This window comes from Ictalurus punctatus, chromosome 12 (genome assembly GCF_001660625.3).
Source record: "Ictalurus punctatus breed USDA103 chromosome 12, Coco_2.0, whole genome shotgun sequence".
Lineage (NCBI taxonomy): Eukaryota > Metazoa > Chordata > Actinopteri > Siluriformes > Ictaluridae > Ictalurus > Ictalurus punctatus.
In genome coordinates, this window is record NC_030427.2 from 15,686,211 (window position 1) to 15,707,522 (window position 21,312).

Here is a 21,312-nt window from a genome sequence, read left to right on the forward strand (position 1 = left end):
AATGACCAAAAAACAAAAAAGAAACATTCAGTATGTTTACATGGACAACAATAATCCGATATTAACCCGATTAAGTCAATACTCTGATTAAGAAACTAGCATGTAAACAGCGATTGTTGATGACCTTAATCCGATTAAAGCCCTACTCGGAGTAAGCACAAATGGAATTAAGACGTGTGGAGTACTCCTGTTGTAGTCGCATTATCGACGTGCGTTACAGACATGTACACGCCTTAATCACATTATTAACGTCGCGTGTGAGTTTTCACCGCATTTTGTGACAGGACACGTACACACACACGGCAGTGCTCAACCGTTTGACGGCAAACAAGAGAGCACGGCTGCGTCCGAAATCACGTACTTACCTGCTATATAGTAGGCGAGATACAGGATTTTTGAATAATATGTAGTAGGTAAGTACGTGGTTTGGGACGCAGCCCACGGCTCCAAGCAGTCGTCTATTTGCACGTATAGCACGACAAATAATTAACCACGCTTGAAGCTTTTCTAAAATGAAAAATAAAAGCACCCAAAACTGTATACGGTCCCATAACGAAGACGAGCTGTATGTCGATAGGTGAAATTCTGGAGGGACGTCGGACGGCGTGGCGCGGTGACGTAATGACGTGTGCTGTTAATCCATCTATGTTCTATAACATGTAAAACAGGAACATGAAAGGAGTATTCTACAAGCAGCTCATGTTAACACCTTAATCACAATATTGTCTAATTCAGAATAAGGTCAATAATTCGATTACTGCTGTCCAGGTAAGCGTACTCACTGTCATGATGAAATACTAAAAAGCTAAACATTATCATCATCAAATTATATATACAAAAAAAACAACAACTAAACACTGTCGCGATCAAATACCAAAAAAAAAAAAACCCCACCATAACAGTGAAACACTAAAAAAGAAATGTGAACATGATCAAATGATGTAATAAATATAACAACTTAAAGTCATCAACGTCAAGTACAACTAATCAAAATGGTCGTAAATATAATCATGATCGAATAGCAGAAATCATTTCATCATGATGAAACACTGAAACTAAGTTTATCAGTTGCTTGTTGTGTTTACTGAATTTCTGTCGTTTTTCCTTTCACTGATTCTGAAGTGTGTGAAGCATGTGGACTCGCCAGTGTGAGTTTTATGAGCTGACACACACACACACACACACACGTGGATTTGCTTTTTGTTCACGTGTGTCTTTCTCCCATCTCACTGAATGCCAGGATGCGTTCCTCCACCCACACGCTATCTTATTTTTGGCGCTGGAGTTTGGATGTGTCCACACACTGTTTGCCAACATTGCAACAGCGCTCACACATCTCAGCTCGAAATATTTATATTTATGCTGAAAACTTGCCCTGGAGTTCTTCTGGGGGAAACTGATGTTGCTGTAACGCAGCTCGGAGAATCTCACCGAGCCGAAAGCACACGTCGCCTTTATTGAATTAAACGTGAATTGAAGTTTTCGAATCGATTGCAGAAAGACACAAGCACCTGTATCAGCTGCATCAGAATTATTATTTTTTTTTTGTTAGAGTTACATTTATATTTTTCTAGACACTCAAAGCACTTTACATAGTATGGGAAGGGGCGGGGGGGGGTCTTCAAAAACCACCACCAGTGTGTAGCATCCACCTGGATGATGCGACGGCAGCCATAGTGCGCCATAACACCCAGCACACACCAGCTACTAGTGGAGAGGAGAGAGTGATGTGGCCAGTTCAGAGATGGAGATTATTAGGGGACCATGATAGATAAGAGCCAATGGGGGAATTTCGCCAGGACACCGGCGTTATACCCCTACTCCTTTACCATAAGTGTTCTGGGATTTTAATGACCACAGAGAGTCACGACCTCATCATGTGATTTAGTAAACATCTGTAGGTTTTTAATATTTTGTTGTTTCATTGTATGAGTTTCTGATTCCTGAAATGTCCTGATTTGGACTGACTAAAATGCGTAGTTTAACTAAAACAGGAAGAGATGGAGTTATGTGGCTGAACAAAAAAGAAAAAAAATATTTTAACCAAAAATACAAAGCTAAGGATGAAATCCAGTGAGGGAAAATGAAACTAAAATTAACATCGTTATTAGCTAAGTTCTTGTTTTTCTACCAAAGACAATATATAGGAATTTTAGACAAAATCAGAATCCCCTTTTTTGAATTAATTTTGATTTTATTTATAACATTTAAACTCAGGGTTTTAAAACTTCACATCGTTTAATTACAACTTTAGTAGTGCAGTTACAACTAAATTGATTCATTTGATTCTTTAAAACTACTCCTTTAATTGGATCAATATTTGATTCATTGGATTCTTTAAAATGACTCCTTTAATTGAGTCACTATTTGAGCCATTTGATTCACCACATAGAGAAGAAATATCAAACAGATCGGACCAGTTGTGCTTGTTTTAGCATGTTTTGGTCTTTTGATTCATTTGTGCTTTCAAATTGATTCCCCTGATTCATTAAACGAATCAGTGAATGACTCAGAGACGAATTGCGAGAGAGACGGTGTGCTTGAGAATAAGAGTGTGTTCAAAGCACTTGGGTAAAAAGCGCTTGCATAGTAAATCAGTATGAAATCATTAGAGGTTTCATATTAGACCAGTCATGCTGTGTGGAAGGCTCGATGTAATGGCGCCTGTTTTGCTGCTAGCAGCGCTAATGAATGGTAATTAGTGCCGGGTGCAGCGGTGAGCGCTGAGGGAAGCCATCATACTGCGATAAGCCTGAGGGCATGGAGGCAATGAGCTCTTATTAAAATCTCCAGCTGTAAGAGTGTGTGTGTGTGTGTGTGTGTGTGTGTGTGTGTGTGTGTGTGTGTGTTGTTTAGGCTCTTTTTCAGAGTTTATTGCTCTTACATTCACCATTTTACATTTTAGTAAACGGTGAAAGATACATTTGAGAATGTGTGAGCATTTTATGTAACTGCAAAAAGTAAATTCTTATGGAAGGTAAATTACAAAATATATAGCTGGGTATTTTTGCGAACGCAAGTGGTAAATCTTTAAATGTGAGAGCATTTTTTAGCAAAAACGTATGTGTTAACACAACATAAATTACTGAATATGAGTATTGTGTGTAAGTGAATTTGTGTGTATGTGAGAATAAATAGATGAATGTGAGAGGTAAATATGTGACTGTGAGAGCATTTTGTCAATATGATAGCATCGTTGTGAATGTGAGAGCATTTTTGTTGAATGTGAGATCATGTTTATGAATGTGAGAGCATTTTTGTGAATGAGACAGTATTTTGTGAATGTGAGAGCATGTTTAAGAATGTGAGAGCATTTTTGTGAATGAGAGTATTTTGTGAATGTGAGAGCATGTTTAAGAATGTGAGAGCATTTTTGTGAATGAGACAGTATTTTGTGAATGTGAGAGCATGTTTATGAATGTGAGAGCATTTTTGTGAATGAGAGTATTTTTTGAACGTGAGAGTATTTTTGTGAGTGAGAGAGTATTTTTTGAATGTGAGAGGTAAATCCATAAATGTGAGAACATGTTTTGTGAAGGTGAGAGTATTTCTGTGAATGTGAGAGTTAATACATGAATGGGAGAGTGTTTTTGTGAATGTGAGCGATCAATACATGAACATGAAAGGCATTTCTTGCATATCTTTGTGTGTATGTTGCAGATGACTGTGTGCAGATGTTGTTGATATGTTCGTTTGTGTGTGTGTGTGTGTGTGTGTGTGTGTGTGTGTGTGTGTGTGTGTGTGTGTGTGTGTGTGAGAAAGAGAGAGACATTATTATTAATGCATAAATCCTGTGTATGGAGATGTTTGCATCCATCTGTGTTTGTTTGTGCATGTGCAAGTCTGTATATGTACACATATATGCAGAGTCAAGATTCCAGCAATCTGTGTGTGTGTGTGTGTGTGTGTGTGTGTGTGTGTGTGTGTGTGTGTGTGTGTGTGTGTGTGTGTGTGTGTTACTTATTAAAACTGAAGAACTAAACAGCAGGTCACGTCTGCAGTAAAAATGAGAAACAGAGTTGTAATGTATAAGGAGCTTTTTCCTGTAAGAGATTGCCATGGAGACACAGTGTGTGTGTGTGTGTGTGTGTGTGTGTGTGTGTGTGTGTGTGTGTGTGTGTTAATAAACCCACCTGCATCTCAAGTAGCCCAGAGCTGCAAAATGCTGACTACAGCAGAGAAAGAGCGAGTGTGTGTGTGTGTGTGTGTGTGTGTGTGTGTGTGTGTGTGTGTGTGTGTGTGTGTGTTGAGGGGTGGTGGTGGGGGGGGATATGGGTAGGTGGTTGTAAGTTTTATGCGAGTTTGTGATTTGTGTGTGTGGGTGTATTTCCCTGCCTCAGTGTATCTTTATGGGTGTTGTTATTTTGTGTGTTTTGTGTGTGTGTGTGTGTGTGTGTGTGTGTGTGTGTGTGTGTGTGTGTGTGTGTGTGTGTGTGTGTGTGTGTGTGTGAAATATATAACTCACCGGTTCTTTGTTATTGAAAGGAAAACAAATACATAAAAATAAATGTGTTTTGTGTGTGTGTGTGTGTGTATGTGTGTGTGTGCAAGAGAGTGTTGTTATGAGGAGTAAAGGTGATAGTCTATCATGCCGTGGCAGGCTTTGTAATGATCTTCCATGCTGCAGGAGAACACACTCCTACGTTCTGCTTTTCCCGCTCTGATCGATACACTCGTCTTTCCGTTTTAACACCTGTGCTGTACATCAAACGCTGAACTTCTGACTTGGGTAAAACAGTGTAACAATATACAGAGAAAATCGAATGCATGAAGTCACTGATTGTTGTTTTGGGGTTTTTCTTCACAGCTCTCACAATGATTCTGTCATCAATTGTTGTTTTCCTGGGCTGAAACCATTCGATGTCTGGTTGTCAGTACACCATGGTTTCTTTCTTTTTCAGGACATTCCAAATTGTTGTATTGGCTATGCCCAATGTTTGTGCAATGCCTCTGATAGATTCTCCCTCTTTTCCTAGCTTCATAATGGCTTGCTTCTCTCCCATAGACAGCTCTCTTGTCTTCATGTTGGTTTATCCATGTTGGTTTTATATTAAATATACGACAGCTACCAAACGGGGAGGTTTACGTTTAACATGTGAAAACAACCCCCGCATCTAACACGCTCATACATGATCTCACAGACAGTTATGATCGGCTAGTGATGCTGTGATCGAAGGGGAGAGAGAGAGAGTATGCCCCTCCCACTCTAAGAGCATGTGAATGCCAATTACACTTTCGTGACACTCTCTTGATGGCTGTGGCTTGGTCAGGGTTCGAACCCAGTTATAGGGTGGACGCTGTTCTGTCGCGTCACGTTTTTGTCTGTTTTCGACATTTTACGAACCTTCCTTCAGTCCGTCCACAAGGCTTTTGAAATGAGCATTTATGCATTTCCAGTGTGAGGTCTGGCAAAGTTTGTTTGCTCCATAACTGAATAATGCAAGTCTGGCGTTGCTGCATTAACCCTCTTAGAGCTAAACAGTAGTAAATTGAACCGTTTTAGACGGATTGGTGTCCATAAAGTGTATACGATTTGCACCACACGTTCGTTCCTTGGACAAGCAAATGTAAAGTACTTTTAGACATGATAAGGTACAGAACCGATCGCATCTCCATGTTGCTTCTACACCTGGTACACATGTGCATTCTGGTCACGTACTCGTTTTATTCGGATTTTATTTCCCCGGTATATGGTCGAGCGTGTGGAGTCAGCCAGCTGTCAACATGCCAGCCAGCACACATGCCAGTGTGTGTGTGGGGGGGACACTGGAGATTTTATCGTACAGCCTGTAAGTTGTTTTTCCTCTGCTGAGAGTGAGATCGTCTTCCAGCTGTCTGTGCTGTGTGCTCACAGTCGTCTCGGATGTCCTCGTATTCTCTCCACATGTGGTTTTGTGGTTATTTAGCGAGTACCCATGCTGTAGACGGGAACCTCCTCGATAATGCTATCGTTTTTGTTCTGAATAACTCCATCCTCTACAAATCTCAACAACACTGACTGTTCGGTTGAGGATTAGGTTACTAGTGGTGTTGCTCTTACTCCATTATTAGCATTGCTCATATGCACGAGTGTGTTAGTAATAAACAGTGTGTGTGGGTGTGTGTGTGGTGCTGTGACACAAAAAAATACTGAGTACTGAACCGTTTCAATCCTCTTACAACAATGTTTAATCCTTTTTTTTTTATCCTTTTATAGTTACATATAATGTTCATCCAAACACGTTAGCTCATGTTGTCACTTACATTATAGCAGCTGTAAACAGCCGTTCCCTCAGCAGCCTCTCTTTTTTCTCTCTCTAGCAAGAACGCAGCATGTCGTGTTACCTAGAAACTGCGAAGAAGCATCAACACGTCTGTCCTGAACACAAAGCTTAAAGTCACAGTTTCACCTCTGACACCGGAGACTCCTTGTATAAACGATTATGTGGAGCGTCCAGAGTACGAGTCCCTGGGAACGAGCTGTTGCTATGGAAACGTTAACATATTAGAAGAAGCGGATTAATATAAACCTGCGCTACCTCCTAGAAAATTCATCAACACCTTCTGACCGATCAGAATTGCACAACTAAAGAGCCAAAGATGATATTTTACATCCGGAACAAAAAAGTGAGCTAAAGGAATGAGATTTGGACACGTTTATGCTTAACTTGATGATGGAGAGAGAGAGAGAGAAGAAAAACCGGAATGCAAAAACTAAATTTATAAATCCTCCTACAGCAAACAACAGCTCAGCTAAACATCTGGCCGTGAAACCTCTCGGCCTCTTCATGGATTCAGCAGGTCAGACAGCTGTACGCCCTGAAGCTTATCTCATTATAAAAGCGTTATGTTGAAAGTTGAACTGTTTTTACTTCAGGGCTAACATATGGCTGACTCGTGAACCTCGTATCCGTGTTTAGCGGAAAATGTAATGTTTATCAATTAGTGCGTGTTTCCTTTTTTGATACTGAAGCTACGTGGTTATAAATTGGACTTAGAAACTTGGCTAACTCACACCATTTTTGTGGTTATTCCATCATTATAGGAAAATCTTATATAGGAACATCACACACCTAGTTTCACATAGACACACGAGCAAAACCAAGATTATGTACAAGATGCAGAAAGATGCTCTCGAGTGTGCATACGTGTGCTCTTTAGTGTGAAATTTTAATATTAGATCAGAGCCTCATGGATCCATAAAGAGATATATAACTGCACACACACACACACACACACACACACGAAATGAAACTAAAAAAAGATGGAGAGCATTTGAACAGTTTCCTGGTTTAATGATCTCTTTTTTTTTTCTAGACGCACACACACACACACGCACACACACAGAGCCACCTGAGATACAGTTACACTGCGAGTCAGACGAGCTGAGCAAGCTGTTCGTTGTCATTACGCCGTGTTCCGTCTGCCTTTACAGTCATGACCTTGATGCGTGATGTGCCCAAAACCATCATTGGACGATTATCACATATGAGTATGATGTTGTTAGGGTTCTATACAAATCGTACATCCGCTAAACCCCGCCTGTGAACCCTACCCTTACAAGCAGTGTCCAGCTGATGTGGGTTTTTCAGTGTCCGATGACACTGAGTAGGGACGCGGATGGCCAGTAAGATGCTGGAACAATATAATAAGAAATGATGGGAAGGCGAGAATAAAAAGGTTAAAAAAAAGGAGATCGAAAGAGAAGAGACGGAACGAGAACGGCTAATAAAGGAGAAGAAAGATGAGAGGAAGCAAAACGAAAAGAAAGTAAACACGAGGTGATGGAACAGTAAGGAGGACATGATGAGGAGCAAAGAGGGAAGGAGGAGAAGAAGAAAATGAGAGAAGAGAAATGATAAGAAATGATTTAATGGAGCTATACATCACCATTACACCTTACCGAAGGCTTAGAGAGTGAGCGCTGCGATAAAACGGCTTCGGGGCGGCTGAGTTAGCGTTTTCTGTGCTCCTTCAGTTTATCTCCTCTTGAAGCCTGGATTGTGATTAGTCAGAAGAGAAAGTGTTGACTAATTTTCTATATTAATGCGCTGTTCTAATCCGTTATCGTTTCTATAGTAACAGCGTGATCACAGAGACTCGTCCACATAAACTGATTTTATTTTAAAAACAGTCTATGTAGTGATGTTTCCTTGAGGTAAGGAGATGTTTGTTTAACATTTATGGAAGGAGTCTCCAGTGTCAGCGCTTTGTAACAGTCAGAGGTAAAGCTGTAACTTTAAGGTTGTTTTTTTTAGGACAGAGCAAGAGAAAGAAAAAGAGAAGGCACAGCTGTTTATAGCTGCTGTATCACAAGCGAACATCCATAGATGTTCCACTATGATAACTGTAACTATAAATTGTGAGGAAAATGATTCATTTCTTACTTTGTAATAGCTCTGTTCACTCTTCATGTTCATCAGTGAATGATGCCACTTGCGGTCATGTCAAGGAGATCAGTACAGAATGTTCTTTCCTCTTACATTGACACAGACATGCTATTGTCTTCAGGAATGTCTGCACATCTGCTAAGACCTTGAAACCACCAAACTGGCTCAAACCTCCTAAAACTCCCTTTTCGAGACTCGCAGATGTCCAGCTCTTCTTATTTTAAACTTACATAGTGCATGTGAGAGACGAGTGCTTCAGAGCGCACTCATCTTCTATCCTGTATTCATCGCTCTCTGTAGCAAAACTTCATCTGAGAGGACGAGTCTACTGGTTTTTGTCTAAATTTCCTCCATAAAATGGATTCAAAAGTCCTTCTTTGTTCTTTAAAGCCCGGTTCACACTGCACCATCAGACGCCGGCTGTTGGATTTAGAATGGTGGGAAACACGACTGTCATGCTCGCTCTGCCCCCAACACACACCAGCACACTTTTTTAAAGTCAGACTGGTTTAAAAATAGAGGATCCTTTTACCACAATCACTAGTGTGTCCTTTACGTATCGTTCTTCACCTGAAAAGACGAGGAGGGAAATGAAACTGAAACGCTAACATCCTGTGATGCTGAGCAGGAAAACAAGGTGTGTAAGGACAGATAATGTAATTTGCATGGCTCTGTAGCAGCTAAACCCATAGAGTGACAGCTTAGTTGTGCCTCCACTTGGCTAGTCAGACCTAACTAGCCTAGTCTCGTGTTAGATAGCCAAAAAGTTTGATATTTTATTGGTCTTTTAGTTTTGCAGACAGTGATCAGACCCAAGGCAAGTTTTATGAAAAATCCAAGTTTTTTGCCGTGCAAGAAAAAAATGCATGGAAACGTTATGTAAAAGTATGTGCTCCCAGCACCTTGCGCACGGCCTTTCGTTTCTATGGGGTTTGCAGGAACGCTTTCCTCGTTGTCATGACACCGGTTCGTGCCCAGTTCAGATTATGTCGGAGTTTGTTGGAAAATCATACCACACTGCTCAGACTTTTAAAACGAGCCAACAGATGCCGATTGAACATGTTCAGTCTGTGAAAACAAACGCCGACCCACACCAACAGACACCGACATGGTTGACAAACCTGACAAACATGGTTGTTGCCGTTGGTGGGCTTCTGTCATATACTGACCTGTTTATTGTTCTTGTTTGTTTGTTTGTGTTTATGCATAAACGCTGATGTACTGTACGTGTAATCTATAAATATATCAATTGTGTTCTAATCTACCTGTACCATTTGCTTGGGCAACAATGTGATTTATAACATTCATGCTAATAAAGAACTGATGAACTGAATTAGGTAGAGAGAGATAGAGAGAGAGATAGAATTTTTTTTTCCTCAATTCCTAATTAATCTTATTATATTAACTTATTATTAACGTTACATTTTCCATGTGATATTTGCTTTGCCAATAATCTAATCTAACGTTTGTGCCAGAAAAGGACTTGAGAGAGACAGCAAGAGAGAGAGAGTGGAAAGTACGAAAGCCATTAGATAAATGTTACTGCTGGAGACAGATTGGGTTTCAGCTCTTAGAAGCTCCGTAGGATCCATTTCCTGTTCAAACTTTACACACTGTGTAAACTGTACACACTTTACACACTGCACAAACTGTACACACCTTACACACTGTACAAAACGTTACACACGTTACACACTGTTCCTCGTCACCCTCGAAGCATTAAGAGTGCAGCCACAAGCCTAATGGGGCTAAATTGTTAATGACATTAGCATGTCATTAACGTAGAGAAAGATCACTTAACGCTGTTCAGCTTTCATGACATCTCTCTGTCTCTCTCTTTACAGGTGCTGGAGGATGAAAGAAGAGCGTTGAAGGTGTGTGTGTGTGTGTGTGTGTGTGTGTGTGTGTGTGTGTGTGTTTGTGATTGAGAGAGAGAGTAATAATTCATGTGTCTATAAAACAAACCAAAGATGTTTTATTTGAAATAATTGAACAATACAACTGAGTTGTTTAGAAATGACTCATTTGCTAAAAGATGGGTAAAGGTGTGTGCGTGTGTGTGGGTGTGCATGTGTGTGTGTGTGTGTGAGAGAGAGAGAGAGAGCGATGAAGCAGATTTCAGCTCTCAGTGTGGAGTTTTTCTCTCATCTCTGCTGCTTGGCTGTGTGTTACGTAATCTTTGCTTACTGCAATGAGAGACAGGCATCGACACACACACACATACACACACACACACACACACACACACACAGATATATAGACACACCCATTACGGATTGCCTCTGCATCATGTCAGACACTGCAGCTCATAAACGAGAGAGAGATAGAGACAGAGAGAGAAGTATAGAGAGAGAGAGAGAGAGACAGAGAGAGAAGTATAGAGAGAGAGAGAGAGAGAGGGAGAGAGAGAAGTAGAGAGAGAGAGAGAGAGAGAGAGAAGTATAGAGAGAGAGAGAGAGAGGGAGGTGGGACTGAAAGATAAAATAAGAAATAAAGGATGAAAGAAAAAAGAAAGGGAGCAAGAGGGAGGGACTGTGATCGAGTGGGAAATAACGGTTGAGGGAAAGAAAGAAATTACCCAATTAACCTTTTAAAGAACCCTCGAAGAACCTTTTTTAAAGCCAAGAACCCTTAAAGAACCCATGAAGTGGTTTTGTTCTAGAAGACACAAAACCATATTAATCTAATGCGCCCTTGGAGAACACTTTTTTTTTAAAACAAAGAACCTTTAATTATCGAATGAACATTTTATAGAACCTTTGAAGAACCTTTTTTGAAAGCCAAGAACCCTTAATTATCCAGTCCACACTTTTTACGATCTCAAGTAGAGATTTTTGTTTTCTAAGATTTTTTAATGCTCCCCTGAAGCAAGTTTTTTTAGGAAACTAAGAACCCATAGCTATCCAACAAACCCTCGACGAACCCTTTGATCTTGAGAGTGTGTATTGACTGGGTAGGTATGCTGCACCAACTCTAAATTATTACTCATTATTTTCTTTTTATACCTATACCTACGTGTCAGGAGCTTAACATGTAACTTCTTAGTAGATGCTTCACATTGTCATTTTGCTCTTCTGAACTGCCGCTCCATCTCGGATAAAGCCTCATACCTCAACAAAATAATCACTGGCAAAAACTTTGATATGTTACTACACGTCAAAACCTGCCAAGTACCCAGTGATTACTTGCAGCTGAACCTCCTTACACCAGATGGATATAGACACCTGTCCAGACTGTCTCCGTGGCAACGGGGGTGGCCTTGCTGTCATCTGTCGAAATGATTTGCATCTCACGCAACTTGATTTTCACAACACTAATACATTCGAATATATGGTACTGAAGATTGATTTTCATTGTCCTCTCACAATTATTCTACTATATCGTCCTCCTAAGGCTGAGTCTGACTTTGTTTCCCGAACTGAGTGAACTGCTAACTCTTGCCTGCGCTTCATCATCATTTGTCCTCCTGCTTGGTGACTTTAATAATCATCTGTATACAGTGTGCTCGAACTCATCTCAACTATTGTCTGTTTTTGACTGTTTCAATCTGACTCATCATGTGACTTTTTCTGCTCATATCCATGATCATACTCTTGATTTAATCCGTACATCTGGGTTTGATATTGCTTCAGTCTCCTCTTTTGACACCAGCATCTCTGATCAGTAAGCTCATTGAATTTAGTCTCAGTCTACCTGCTCAAAAGAAATGTAGTAACACAATGATATAGAATGTTCCCTTTCCAGAACCTTCACACTAACTGTCGGAATGAACTAACGGTTGGAATGAACTTCCAACCTCAATCCGGACCACAGAATCTGTCACCATCTTCAGAAAACAGCTAAAGACCCACCTCTTCTGTGAACACCTAACCAACCCCTAAAATGCCAACCCCGCATTATTTATTAAAATAATAATAATAATAATAACTTACTCTGGCTTTTACACCTCTACTCTGCGCACTTTGCTTCTCTAGAACTCAATTATAAATCTTGTACGGTAGCACTACTTGCATTGTTCTCCACTTGATATATCGCTTTGCTTGTATTTCCTCATTTGTAAGTCGCTTTGGATAAAAGCATCTGCTAAATGAATAAATGTAAATGTACATGATTTCCTATCGGGACCTTAAATCTGTTGATGCCACATTACTCTCTGCTTCCATCGCTTCCTCTACAATTTCTGATGTTTTTGATATTTCCTGTCCTTTAATGAAACTCTCAAAAAACCACTCTGTTATTTCTGATATTTTGCATAAGCATGCTCCTATTAAGACCAGGCCTGTCCCCTCCTCCCACACTTTCCCCTGGTATACACCTGAGCTCCGGGCCTTAAAAGTCATTGGTAGACATCTTGAGGCTTTCTAGGAAAACTGGTCTTACTGTTTATCATCTAGCTCTCATTGATCACCTCAACACATACAAAACTGCTCTGAACTCTGCGCGGTGTAATTATGTTTCCACAATGATCAATGAAGCAAGCACTAAGGCCTTTCCAGTGTGGCCTAAGGTTTTGTTTGACACAATCAATAAGCTCACCCAACCCCCAGGTCATGATGATCACGCATGTGAAGCGTTCTGTTGCGCTTTCCTGAATTATTACTAGGAAAATTTGAATGCTGTTCGCCAGTGCTTTATAGGCAAGGCCGATATTAGTTTTCTGCCTGACCACGCTTCTCAACAATTGTCTATCTTTACTCCTACGAACCCCTCTTCTATCAGTGACTTAATACTGAAATCCAGTTCTTCATCCTGCCACCTTGATCCTGCTCCAACATTTCTCCTCACATGTCGTCATACTGTCCTCTCCGCACCTATTTCTCACTTCATAAGCACATCTTTAGCTTCTACGTCTCTCCCTCTACCAGTTAAAACTGTGGTGACACCAGTTCTTAAAAAACCTAACTTAAAAACTTTCATTTTTAAAATGCTGGAAAATACTGTTGCCTCCCAGCTACAGTCATTCTTTGCTCAAAATAATCGCTTTGATCCCTTTCAATCTGGCTTTCGTCTTCTCCATAGTACTGAAACTGCCCTCGAAATTGTTGTGAATGACCTATTACTCTCTAGCGACTCCGGTTCTCTTTCTATTCTTCTATTACTCGATCTTAGTTCTGCTTTTGATACTGTCTATCATGACGTACTTCTCTCCCACCTCTCGGATGTTGGTGTCACAGTTGCTGATCTTTCCTGGCTTACTTCATATCTCATATATAGACAGTTTTACATTTCTGTGCAGGATTATAAATTGCCTAGTGCATCTCTGAAATGAGGTGTCCCTCAGGGATTGGTTCTTGGACCTCTACTATTCATTATATATTTATACATAACGCCTTTGGGTCAACTTATTTTCTGCCACGGTTTCAGTTACCACTGTTATGCTGATGACATTCAAATCTGTAAAGCTTTTAGATCTGCTCCCACTCTCCCCACCGGTCCACTATCAGCATGTGTAAATGAAATAAAAGGATGGCTTAACTCCAGTTTTTTAAAACTGACTATGGACATAACCGAGATCATTATTACTGGAACACCAGCACTTATTAAAAATATCCTTTATGACCTTACTTGTGACATTAATCGTGCTCTCATTAAACCATCTAAAACTGTAAAAAAATTAGGCATCATCTTTGATCCCTCTCTCACCTTTGAAGCTCATATAAACATGGTTTCTTTCACCTTCGTCACATTGCTCGCCTCCGTCCCTTCATTCGCCCCAAAGACGCTGAAACACTGCTTCATGCATTTATATATTCACATCTTGATTATAGCAAAGCTCTCCTCATTGGTTTACCTGCTAATTCTATTGCTAGGCTGCAATTTATTCAAAACTCTGCCGCTAGACTTCTTACACATACCAAGCGCTCAACTCACATTACGCCAATCTTGTCTGAACTGCACTGGCTGCCGGTTTCATTTCGCATTAAATATAAAATAATCCTGCTTACATTTAAATCACTTCACTGTTTGGAACCTTTCTATCTTAGTGAACTGCTTCTCCCCTACAACCCAACCTGCTCTCTCAGGTCCTCTGGACTCGGACTCCTCTCTGTCCCTAGATCTCATCTCTCTACCATGGGTGGCAGGTCTTTCAGTGTAGCTGCACCCAAAATCTGGAATTCACTCCTTCTGACTCTTTGCAGCATCACATTCATCTCCAAGTTCACATCCCAATTAAAACGTATCTGTTTTCTCAATGTTATCCGTCCTAATGTGTTGCTGAGCATTTTTCTCAGTGACTGTACTATCTGTGCCGTGTTTTTCGTTTTCTGGGTTTGATTGCTTTTCACATTTTGTGTTTGTCCATGATTGTCCATTGTTTATGTATCATTGTTTTACTACTGTAAAGCGTCCTTGAGCTCTGGAAAGGCGCTACATATATTAAACAATATCATTATTAGTAGTGGTACTTGGTACGCTCTTGGGGGGGGAAGGTTCTTTAAGAATACATTAGAGAATATTTAGAGAATGTTTTGTAGCGCATTTGATAAAATATTTAAAGAACATTTAGAGAACATTCGGAAAATGAAGTGTTCTTATCCTCTTAAAAAGTTTTGGAACCAGTTCTGATAGGAAACACTGTGCTGGGGCTGTTTATGTCCCTGTGGTTTTAAAGCAGAGCCGTAAATCCGATTCTTCGTTTGATGTGAGAGCGAAGTTTAATAACAGGAAATGACGGATAATTCGATAAGAATCGATCGTTTTGCTCTGATCCCGATCGCGGCCGTCTGTAACATGTTTATTTCACTGAAAACCGGATGAAATCACTCAATTAAAAAATACGAGAACTGAAAGCGACCGCAGGTCACAAGTGCGTTTTTCAGATATATTTGATTGTTCTGAACCGCCCCCCCGCAGTGTTTTTTTCCCTTTCTTCATCTTTAATTCTCCATGAGCAATCTGATCTGCTCGTAACCAGACCCTCGCCGCTGATTCCATTAGTCTGATGCCCTTCTTCCTGCTTTTCCTTTCAACTGCTTTTTTCTTCCTCCCCTGAAGGAAATGTCATTTTTTTTTAATTCCTCCTTTAAATTCAGTCCAGGTTGTTGGTTTTGTTTTGTGCTGCTTCGCTGGGTTTTTTCCTCTCCTGCTTCCTGTGTGTTTGTTGTGTGTGTTTGTGGATTTGCAGTGTGTGTGCTCAGGTTATATTCACTTTTGTAAAGGTATAGTATGGAATCCCTCCTCCATTTTTTCTATAATTTTGGACTTGGCCGATTCCCACCCACCAGCCAGCTCTCCACCTATCATACGACAGCTACCAGGGTGAAGGCGAACACGTGTTCTCTGAAACACGTAACGCAGACCAACTGCCGACTCCTCAGACCAACACTCAGAGGAAAGTGCTGTCTACCCTCTTCCACGTATGTGCAACTCAGCAAGCACCTATGATTGGCCGTTGTTGCTGTGATTGACAGGGGAGAGAGAACATGCCCCTCCCACCCAGAGAGCAAGGACAATTACACTGTCTTGACTTCCAGCCACAAATTGCTGTGGCATCATCAGGATTCAAAATCTTCTCTCTTGCCCAATTTGGATTTTTACACACCTTCGTCGACTTCGCCTCACTCCCAAACAAGAGGAGGATGGACAAACCAGGAACAGGTTTTAAAATCAGTTCCTACATGATTTTGTGATCGCAGAAATGAATGCAAATTCAAGTAGACTCTGCAATATTCAGAAGAGCTTGCAGTTTTTTTAAATTACCACAGATTTTCCACAGATTTAGGCCAAAACGAATCAGGTGACATCATCACGACGCGCATTCAGCCAAATCCCTCTTCTATTCATATACGTCGAACACGAGTACAGCTTAAAAGTCTCGTTTACCAACAAACGTCACTGCGGAAGACCGTGCAAAACTAATTCCTGCAATCGCGATTTTGCCTATTCAGTAGTTTCCCACAAAAAACCGTGCAAGTTGTATAGCAAATAAAAAAATATATATGTTCACTCAGTTAAATTGCATGAACTAAATTGTCTTGGTGACACACATGCTAAATCAATGCAGCAAATTATATATAATGTTTCTTTTTTTAAAAAAAATATGTATTATTTCCAAGTGTTGCTCAGGTTGATAAATTATAAACAAACCTGTCCGGTATTTTTTTTTATTTATTTATTTTTTTTTAACCCTTGTGTGTCCTTATGGACATTTTTGTCTTTTTTTTTTGTTTGTGTGTTTTTTTTAGCATTTTGTCTGTATTACTGCAAACAGCATAAATTTTGCAAAAGGTGTGTATTTTTATTAGAATTTTAATATTTCACCCTAATTTAATTTCATAAATCTATTTAAAACTAGGTGACAAAATAGTTACACTCAGGACCTTAAGGACAAAAATGTCCCCACTGAAACCCATTCAAACTGCAATATTTAATCCCTGTGACGTTCAAGCATAAAATCATCCTTTCTGTGTTAATAGGCTTTTATTTTGTTTCAAAACATTGAATTTTCTGACATGTGTAGTATTTTCTCAGGTTTAGCCTCTTGGGAAAAGACATGCTTTTCCTTTTTCGTGATTCTGCTGTATTATAGAGAACTGCAGACCAACTAAATAAATGATGCAGCTGTAGTTGTGTGGATGTGGGTGTGTTTGTGCGGATAACAGAGTTATGGTTTGTATATGTGTACTGAAAATTTTATGTGTGAACAGTTTGAAAGAAAGAAATGATATTATACTGGAAATCACAAATCCCACCTCGTGTATGAGTCAGAGAAGATTACTGGCCTTAGAAGATTTTTGCATTATGTAAAGAAACCGGTGTTTAAAGGGTTAAAATTCTGAAAATGAATGAATGTTTGGTCATTATGATCAGAACTGATGCTGGTAAAAAAAAAATCTAAATCAGTGAAAGTGGGAAAAATATATATATATATATATATATATATATATATATATATATATATATATATATATATATATATATATGACAGTTTTTTGACATGGACATTTTTGTCCTTTATGGACCTGAGTAATAGGTTTTAATAAAAAATCTGACACTGCATTAAAAATATGAATGAGTCAAAATGAATGTTGTTGTTAATCATTGACATATCAAAGACTGTAATAATCAAAGAAAATAAATTCTGCTTAGCATTTAGTATATGGAAAATAATGACTATTTTTCTTTTTTTTAACATAAAAAAAACATTATGTGGCAAACCAGCATTTGAAGGATTTCAGATCTGAAAATGAATGAATGTTTGGTAATTATTATTAGAACTGATGCTGGTAAAAAAAAGAAAAAAAAAGACCTCCGTGCAAGTGGAAAAAAAATATTCATATATAATATAATTTTTTGGGACATAGACATTTTTGTCCTCTATGGACCTATGTGTAACTTTTTTCACCTGACGCACAAGGGTTAAAGTAATTTGTGTCACATTTCAATGATTTCTATACAAATTCCGCTCATGAAGCCTACATCTACATCAACTCTCTACCAAACTCAACAATGATACAGCCGTCAAGACGTCTGGACGAACGGCGAGGACGAGACGTGCTATAAGACAGGTCTGAAACAGAGCAGCGTGTTGTAGCGCGAACTTCCGTACAGACTGGAGATGTTGGTGTTCAGATGAAAATCTTTGTGTGTGTTTTTTTGTTGTTTTTGATGTTTTCAGAATGTTTTCAATGGCGTGATGTCACATGGGCTATATAGGAAGTAGGTGAGGTAATGGACCCATCCGAATTCAGAATGAGTTAACGTACCTCCTTAAAAATTAGGCGGTGAAGATTATTTAACATCAGAAGCGCTAACCGTCACACACTGTCGCACAGACTCTGTGTATAGGACAAAACACTCATGCATGTCATGCAGTTGTATGAAAATAATCAACAATGGCGCATGTCTCTAAGTGTTTCATTTGTCTAACTGCACAGCAATTTTTAGAGGATTACGAATTTTAATTATTAATTTATTAAAGAATGATGCTTTTTACCAGGAGCGTCAACTTCAGTAGGGACACTAGGGACATGTCCCTATCAATATCCAGCGAGTACTGAATTGTCCCTAGCAATAATTTTGATTAAACGCTTAAAATACATTTATATATATATATATATATAACCACTGTTGTCTGTCGGTGTCTCGTGGTTTGTATTAATTTTTTATTTAACCAGGAAAAGTCTCATTGAGATTAAGAATTTTTTTTACAAGAGCGTCCTGGCCAAGACAGGCAGCAGCACAATTTGTGGTACACAAACAGTTAACAGATCTCGTTCTCTACTACGAGTCCTGCTTCCCTAACCCACATCGCTAATAGGATTGGCTTTGTCGTTTCTTACAAACATGTGAGAGGCTGTGGTTATATCCGGTTGTACGAAGCGTCAAAGCTCCGTCAACTAGATTCGTATCATGCAGGCTACCGGTACGTGAGGAAGACACCATCCTTATACCAACAGTTCTTGTCTGTGCACCAAAATACATTACAAATCAGTCGTGTCAATATTGATTCAGGGACAGTGTATTTTCTCAATACATGATAATCCTGTATTAACGGGTTGAGTGGCATGCCTAAACGTTAGTTTGTGTATGTACACTTTGACTTATTGTAAAGTAGCTCCTGATGCCCACCTTTCTTTTTTTGGCCACCATCCTGACTCAGCATATCACTAAATTAGCCTAATTGCCAAACATATACACACACACACACACGCACACACACACACATACACGAGCTGTCATTAGGAGCAACTTTACAACAAATCAAAGTGTCAATCACTTAAAATAATTTCCTTAGTAGCTTAATTTGTCTTAGTGGTTAAGGCTCTGGGTCACTGTTCGGAAGGTTAGGGGTTCAAACCCCAGCACTGCCGAGCTGCCCCCTTGTGCAAGGCCCTTAACCCTCTCTGCTCCAGGGGTGCTGTATCATGGCTGACCCTGTACTCTGACCCCAACTTCCTAACATGCTGGGGTATGCGAAGAAACCAATTTCACTGTGCGTATAAATATGTGATCAATAAAGACTCGTTATCATTATGCATCAATGTGTTATTTTGTCAAGTCAGGTGACAGACGCAGTCCTGCCAGGTAGTATCTCGGACAGAGCAGGAAGTGAGGCAGGTGGGGAGACAGGGTCACAGGTGAGGTCGTACAATGACATGGTGATATGTTAGTAGTGAGATCCAGTATTGTGATAAATGATAGGCTGATGTACTGTACGGTTCATCCATGTGTGTTTGAAATGAAAGCTTTGAATAAGCACATGTTGTTGATTGATTTTATGTCCCCACCAATGTCAAAATCAAATCTACGCCCTTGCTTACCCATTTATAGTTACAACTTCCTGTTCTCACTTACGTTATAATTGTGTACCTAATTGTTTTACTGATAGTGTAGATGTGGACTGCACTGTGTGTGTGTGTGTGTGTGTGTGTGTTCCACTGACACACTTTCTAATCTAATTATGGTACTAGGCCTGCAGCCTCTCTACTTTTTTTCCACGCTCTGTAATTTGTTGCTGTCAATTTTTTTCAGCTAATAAAGAAGAAGAACTGCGCTGCATACCGATGCACCAGACATCCGGCGAGTATTTACACTTCACCGGCTGATCTTAGCCTGCTGGCTTTAAAACAAGCCCTTGTTAAAAGAGAGTTTTCTGACAAACACAGATGGGCTCAGTATTCAATTCGATTTTATTTGTAAAGCACGTTTAACAATAGACATTGTCTCAAAGCAGCTTTACAGAAACATATCAACTCGGGATACGATTTTAAGCGTGTGAATTTATCTCTATTGAGCAAGCCGGTGGCGACGGTGGCGAGGAAAAACTCCCTAAGATGATATGAGAAAGAAACCTTGAGAGGAAGCAGACTCAGAAATGAACCCGTCCTCATCTGGTAACAACGGATATGTGAAAGTAAATGAAAGTTCATTATGGGTTTATATGAAGTCTGTTTTGTTCAACTAGTCCACTGTTCACTAAAGGAGACTTGAGTGCAAAATTGTATGTGGTAATTGCAGTCCTAAGGCCATATCGAGAATGTCCATGCGGAATTGAGGTCCAAAATCATTTCCATGGTACTTCAAGCGGTACCATCCTCAGCAATCTCCAGGCTGTAACCTCCAGTATAAAACCTTTTCTTTCTCATAACACGTGTGAGATCGCTGTTTCATGTGGAACATTCACATTATTTGCTTTAGCAGAATACTTTTATTATGTTAGAGGTTTGTAGAAGATTGAGCAGTTAGAGCATGGGTTTACAGGAAAATTCCAGATAACACAGAGCATAGTGGGATAGCTAATGAAAAACACCTCTCGTCTGAAAATGAGTGGTTCGTTCCTCTTTAATGTTGAGCTTATTTACTAGTAAAAACTATGAGTTAGCAAAGAACCGAATAGATTTTACAGTAAATTTTTTGACAGTGTGGGGAGATGATGGGAACGGTAGCGTGTGCTACCGTAACGCGACTTAAGCAAACGTTCAAGTGCAAGTAGTTTTCATCTTTGTCTTGGATATACAGTACTGTGCAGAAGACATAGGCACATGAAATGTAATGCTGTAGAGCATAGATGCCTTCAGCAAGAATGAAATTAAAGTAATAACTAAAAGTTAACTTAAAATTAACGAAGGCAGTATTTGGTGTGACGACTGTTTGCTTTAAAAATATATATATTTGTAGTCTCAGGTACAATGTGTGCAGTTTAATCAGGAAATGAGCTGTAAGTTTTATTGAGCATGTTGCACATCCAGCCACGGTTCTTCTGGAGACCTTGACTGTCGCGCTCGCTTCTTATTTTTGCAGCAAAAACCCACCGACCTTCGCTGTTTTTTTTTTTTTTTATCTGAAAAGTGTCTCCTATAGTGGCGCTTGAAAGTTTGTGAACCCTTTAGAATTTTCTATATATCCGCATAAATATGACCTATAACATCATCAGTACTAAAAGTAGATAAAGAGAACCCAGTTACACAAATGAGATATATGCTGCTTTCTGTTTTACTTG

General features: G+C 39.6%; 1 protein-coding gene across 3 annotated transcripts in view; it reads left to right on the plus strand.

Annotated features, from left to right (window-relative positions):
* The window catches only part of LOC108272758 (endonuclease V), a 39,002-nt gene extending 22,066 nt beyond the window's left edge, over positions 1–16,936 (plus strand). Inside the window, exon 9 of one of the 3 annotated variants that reach the window (XM_017481463.3) lies at positions 10,214–16,936. The gene's annotated coding sequence lies outside the window, so the exon portion shown is untranslated. The other 2 variants (XM_017481464.3, XM_017481465.3) reach the window with 2 other exon arrangements.
* The last annotated feature ends 4,376 nt before the right edge of the window (positions 16,937–21,312 follow it).